Raw genomic sequence first — 6,716 nt, forward strand, 5'->3', positions numbered from 1 at the left:
CCTCATATATGTGTGTGTGTGTTTGTGCGTTTGTGAGTGTGTAGGTACTGTATGTTTATCCAGTGTTACAAAAGCAACAACATTTGTAGCGTGGTATGTTCCAATTCTGCTTTAATTGTAGTAAAATTAAATTACACAGGCAATTTTTTAAAAGTACCAAACTCTGGGAAAAAGTACCGAGACCCATCAAATTTACGATTACTTTGGACTATATATATATATATGCATCTGGGTATGATTTTATACTCAAGCAACTCACAAGGGTACAACTGCATGATGTCTCTATTAGGACAAAGCAATGGAAAAATATAATAAAAAATAATGAAAAAGAAAGTGACTGCATATAATTAAATGAGGGGCTGAAAATGATAATTCCCCATCACAATTTCCATAGAGATGTTTTTTGGAATGTTGCATCTATTGCTGGCACGAGTTTTTCACTGGTCTCCCAGGTTACGTAAGCATTACTGTATCACCATGGTAACCTGCGAGGCGATAACCCTGACACACTCCATCACTGCACACAGCTACGCAGCCCTCTCCCGCACCTCCCCATCCCTCATAATATTATTATGTCATCAGCCTGCCATTTGCTGTCAAGGAAACATAAAAGCTGTTGCTCACCTTGAGGGCTTCCAAAGAGAACAGAGCTGAAGGGTGTAGTAGGGAATCATGCGGTGCTGTGTGGGAGCAAGAGGATGGGAAGTCTGCTTTTAGATGCATTTTGGGCCTGAAAGCTTTGTGATGGAGAGCTGGTTCCTTCAGATAGGCATTTAACCCTTTAGACTACCCGTGCCTTGCAGATCCTATAATGCTGTGCGATGCAATTAACAGTAAATATGCTGGTTCCTAAATGTTATGAAGCCAACATCAATCACACAACCACATATGTGTATGCGTGTAGGTATCAGAGGCCTGTCTGGAACGTTCTGGAGGCCCTAGGTATGGCCCCTGATTGCCCTCTTCCGACATTGATATGGAAGGCAATGGGGACTCTGGGCTGAGCTGGTCTGGGATCAAAAACAAGACCAGGCATTTTTGTGATTATAACATTTTGCAATTGAAAAATATGACCAGACCTAGTGGCCCACTGGGCATTTAGCCTGTGCATCCTATGACCAATCCAGGCCAGCTCCTTGGCCTGCATGCTGTGCCTGGGTCTTTACACATAGTAGCCATGGACTGAGGCAATTCCTTAAATTCTGTGGTTTGTGTGGCCCATGGATAAAATTACTACCAGTAAAACTGAGCATTACTTCTCACTCAGACTTCTCCATTTAATTGTGTGGTCCGTGTACTCCATGCAGTAGTTCACCACTAGTAAGAACCATAGGTATAAAAGAGATCTCATATACGGATATCATACCCTGATGCTATAAATGGGTTGTTGGAGCAGTAAGCCTTCTTAGGTGTGCCTGGTTCCAGTTGATGTACAGACCTCCATTTTTTTAATGGATGGACATATGCAATGCAAAAGCTTATACAGTCTATGATGCTATATATAACTATACTATAAGTAATCTCCACTATAAGCACTATAATTAATCTGTACTATGAGTACCATAATAACAATAATCTGCATTATAAAATACGCAATCTGCATTTAGTGCAACAAAATGGCAACAGTGGCTGGAAACCTACGAAAGGTTTGTCAAGCTAGCATTAGCGATACTGCCTGACACTACAGATATGTGGTTAGATTAACAACATGTTGGCTGGCAACTGGTCCACTCATCAGAGAACTTGCTGGCAACTGGTCCACTCATCAGAGGATCCAGCACTAGCAGTTATGTAAAGAAACCTAACAAACCTTCGATGTACAAACAATGTTATTGGGAGGTGCTATATAACCCATTGGTTTAATTACTGTTTCAGTAGAGATACCTTTCTGACGCTATGTGCTTTCCTTGACAGTTTAGTTTATATTGTGAGTGGAGGAGATTGCCACCTGGTGGCAGTCAATCAGCTCCTATCCATGCAGCTGTCTAACATTATTATTGTTATTATTATTATTAGTAGTAGTAGTATTAGTAGTAGTAGTAGTAGTAGTTGTAGTATTATTATATTTGATTTATATAGTGCCAACAATTTGACCAATCTCTTCCACCTAAACAGCCAGCCTGTGCCATCTCTGCCCCCAAACACTTATTCATTCATTCACCCATTTATTCACTCATTCATCCAGACAGGTTTTATTCAGGTTCATCATTATTTTTTATGTTAAAGCTTAGTTGAAAATATATAATAACTTGGTTTGAGTATAATCTGGCATTTGTAAATAAATGTGGCTAGATTTAAATGTCTATTAAAATTGGTCAGCGATTCCATGCTCACATCTAAGCCAGCTTTGTGATGGAAAAGGGTCCCAGCATGGTTGTTTGAAATGATGATAGGTATAAGAATAGCCTCATTAATAGAAGGACATTTACTGTCCCTGAAAGCCCCTTGGGGAATACATTAATAAGTATTTGAGTTCTTTCTCTGCAACCAGCATTGGAACTCATAAGAGCTAAGTATAAGCGAGATGTCTTCTGCCAAACATATCAGCCAATCAGTCCTTCTAGCCAATCAGTTGATAGTAGGTGTGTAGGCACTTCTTAGTTTTAGGACTGTTTAGAAATATTTTAGTCATTTAGGGCGGTATTGGTATTTTGTTAACATGCTATATTGTTTCTCTGCTTGTATAAATAAATGAACACCTGTTTATGTAACAATCAGAATGGTTTGTGTACTGGATAAAAGTATCAAGCAGTGATAAACATTACAATAACCTCCACAATCCATCCATGCTTTTGTAAGGGGGAAACTATGAAAATGTAAAGGTATTTATTTGGATATTTGGAATGTCCTGCTAGCTAAGACCTATAGTCATTTTCATTCAACTACATTTCACAATAATAACACTTGGACTATAGTGTTGTGTGCCATGGGAATGCTGTGCTATACTTTCTAATTACATCAAAAGAGTAAGTTTCATTACAGCAGGCTGTATGCTGTGCTGATAAAGGTGAAATAATATGACTCTATGATTGATTTATTATGTTCTTTAAAAAATACATGCTTTACAAGCAGAGAGGCATGCAATCATGTTTCCCATTATATTGGTTTGCAAGATGATTGTTCTCAGGGGTGGGTTGAAGTTAATAATAACATACTGAACAACAGGGAGTGATATAAGAGAAATTATGCAAATATAACCATAAAGAATTTTATTCCATAATCGACCATCAGGAACAAAGGCCCTCGGACACCCCCCAACCCCATGTACACTGTGAATGTGGGATATTCTAGGTGCTGGAGGCTCCTGCAGATTTAAAATATGCGTTCCCCCACTAAATTGTCATTCCATTGCTCCTCTGTCGCTGCCTTTAATCTCTGGTAAGCGGAATCCTTTTTGGATTTGCCGACTTCCTGCAGTATTTTCATCCACTCCTGGACCCTTGTTTTTCTATTAGGTAGATAGGCTAGGGGTGGGCAGGACATGGCTAGCCCCACCCTTGTTTACCACTATATTTCCTCCCATGAGGAACCGGATTTTCTCTTAAGGACAGTAAAGCCAAACATAGCTTTTTTCCCTGGTCAATTAACAAAGTGGAACCTGACTGCAGCCCTTGAGGGTCTCCACTTTAAACGTCTGTTATGGTTTAAAACGTAAAACATCATGTTTTTATTTTGTAAATGCATAACATGAGACATTACTGAATTGACCTGTAGGATCAGGACACATATACACAAGCAACATACATAATGTCTGACAGAGAGCTTTTATTTGGGCTTGATAAGTATACGCTAGATGAAAGTAAAAAAATGCTTTTGATAGATTTAATAAAATGTACTAACGAACCAGAAAACGTTTGATGCAGAGTGATACAGTTCACTTTGAAGTATAGTTTTTAACAATTCCTTCATTTTATTTCCAATTATAGAAAGCTGCCCTGATCTTAAAGGAACACCCAGTCTTATTTGCATGCATGCTAGGGTCGATTTTGCATGAATACCAGTGCATTTTACGGCATGCAGGCCATTTTTAGTTATTGTAGTTCCTCAATCTCATTTAGTTCCTCCCAGCTACATCTTCTGAAAGCAGGGATCATACCACAATAGGCTCAGTAGAAGAACATTTGCACATGCTCAGTAGAACTCTTGGCTCCCATTAAAGTAAATGTTTTGATACTAAACATGTGATTAGCTGCTGCTTCAACTGCTCAATGGAAGTGACTACTGAGCATGTGCAAGATGCCTACATACTAATGCTTCCAGGTTTCAGTAGGAGCACACACTTCCGTACAAATATACTTCCTTCCTCAACAAATTTTCTTAATGTATGCAAAAAAATATATATATGTATGAATGGTCTCCACTAGGTTATGTATTATCAAGCTTCATAGTTTTTAAACATAATAAACATAATAAGCTTGGTCCCCACCACAGATGTAATGTAGCTTTTGAAAACATGTTTTCAGTAATGCCCTTTTTTCCCACTAGGTGGCAAAATTGACCCATAATTTTAGCCCCAGAGCACGTAAATAAAAGCAGAGACGGCAATGCACAGATTTGCTGCTTGTGATTATGGACCATTTTACATATACTAAATGCATAAACTTGGGATAATGAGCTGTGCCACTATTAAAGACTTTTTAATACATTCCTAACTAGAGAAACACATATACACTCTCACACTTTCGCTTTTCGGAGTGAGCAGCATCGCTGTTACATTGTGAAATGTGAGTCCACAATGTTTCTGCCTCCACAAGAGGGCCAGTTCAAGACAGACCGGCCATTTTTTAAGAATTTTGGACTGGCCTGGAGGGCAAATGCCCCACTGCCTCCTGAACCCACCATCCCCTGATGCACAGAAATCAGCAAAACATATAGCTGATTTTTGTTTGTGTGTGGGAATAAAATCTGGTTTACCTGTTTTTCATCTTCATGAGAGCAGGAAAGCACATTTATTAACATTTTTATAATTTTGTCATGTCTGCTTTCACTTGACGCATTACCAGTTTTATTAGATTATGTTCGGCTGTATTTTTTCCAATCACAGTATGTTAGCCTGTGGATCTACAAGGGGTTAGAAGAACCACTTCAGACATATTGTGGTCAATGTGACAAGTTGGTAGAAAAACATGGTAGAAAAGTTTCATGACAATAACTTAAAAGTAGGGCTGCTGCTAGGTTCTAAAAGATCTGACACTAGAGACTTTGTCCTAGAGCTAGTTTACTCTGATTTCCAGGGCCTTACCTTCCTTGCAGCAAGTTGGGCAGCTGCCCCATGAAACCCCAAAGGAGAGGGGTCTCAAAAGTCTTCAAAGTATTAACTTACATTTCTCAAGCAGAATACATCTTGGAAAGTAAACTTCCCATATATGTTTTTTCCCATTAATGAGTGGCAGGGGATTAAACTTAAATACATTTTATGTCTATGATTATGTATTTCTGGCAATAAAACAATGTAAAAAAGAGAGAACAAGAGAACAATTGTTTAATGCTTTCAAATGCGATTCTCAGAAATACTCAACTATTGCTTTAAAAATTGCATTCCAGACACTGCAATGGTTATTTTAACAATACATGAAACATATATCACTATATATACCCATTGAACACATCAATACTAATAAGCTGTGATGATCTGTTTACATTTTATTATCTGTGTACAGTTTCTAAATGAAAAATTATTTTTGTCCAAATTCACACTGCCATCTTTAATATTTTTATATTATTTTTTATATATTTGCACATCTACAATGTCTACATTGTTCAACAAATTTTCTTAGCGTATACAAAAAATATATGTATGGATGGTCCCCACTAAGTCACGTATTATCCTGCTTCATAGTTAGAAAACAAAACATAATATTCTTGGTCCCTACCACAGATGCAATTTGGCTTTTGAAAACATGTTTCCAGCAATGCCCTTTATCTCCACTAGGTGGCAATGTCGACCTATCATATTAGCCCTAGAGCAGTTTATTAAAAGCACATGGCAGGGCAAAGCAAATATAGTTGCTGCTTGTGAACCATTTTACATATAGTGAATGCATAGATTTGGGATAAAGTGCTGTGCCACTATTATAAGCCTCTTAATACATTTCCAGCTAGAAAAAAACCAGGTAGCTTAAGGGGTAAATAGCTAGAAAAATTATTTAAAATTAACCAGTTCCTAAAAATATTTGAAAGCAACGTGACATAATATAGCACAACTGGAAGCATACTTATATCATACATAAGCAATCACAGCCAGACTGGGGATGACAAGGCGGCCCTGGCACTTTAAGGTCAGTGGCCGCCTGATGACATAAGTGCAGCTGATGGCTGGCTATATGCAGCCATGTGGTACATTTTTATGCTCACATAGGGTGTGGCCGGGCGTATCCAGCTGGTAGCCACACGCTGCAACACCCAATCTGCTGCTGGAGTGGCAGTGTGTGGCGCTGTCAGCCAGAGGCCCATCAGACATTTGCCCAGTGTGCCAGAGAGCCTAACCGAGCCTGTAAGCAATTCAAAGGTAAACCTTTCACCTTCATTTGTACAAGAAAATCCAGCTTCTAATAGTAACTTTCAATTTTAAGGGTCCACTGCCATGGTAGGAAGTTTTTGGTTTGTTGGAACGTTACATTACAATAGACAGGTAGTATGACTTCAGCTTGAGATTCTAACATTTTTTTTTCTTAATCAGATAATTAAAATAAAAAATTGTTTGTTATAAGAGACTA

At 38.4% G+C, this 6,716-nt stretch overlaps 1 long non-coding RNA gene across 1 annotated transcript in view; it reads left to right on the forward strand.

The window, feature by feature from the left end:
- The window catches only part of LOC128503499 (uncharacterized), a 289,541-nt gene that overhangs the window by 129,082 nt on the left and 153,743 nt on the right, over positions 1 to 6,716 (forward strand). The window lies entirely within an intron of this gene.

Source organism: Spea bombifrons, chromosome 8 (genome assembly GCF_027358695.1).
Source record: "Spea bombifrons isolate aSpeBom1 chromosome 8, aSpeBom1.2.pri, whole genome shotgun sequence".
Classification (NCBI taxonomy): domain Eukaryota; kingdom Metazoa; phylum Chordata; class Amphibia; order Anura; family Pelobatidae; genus Spea; species Spea bombifrons.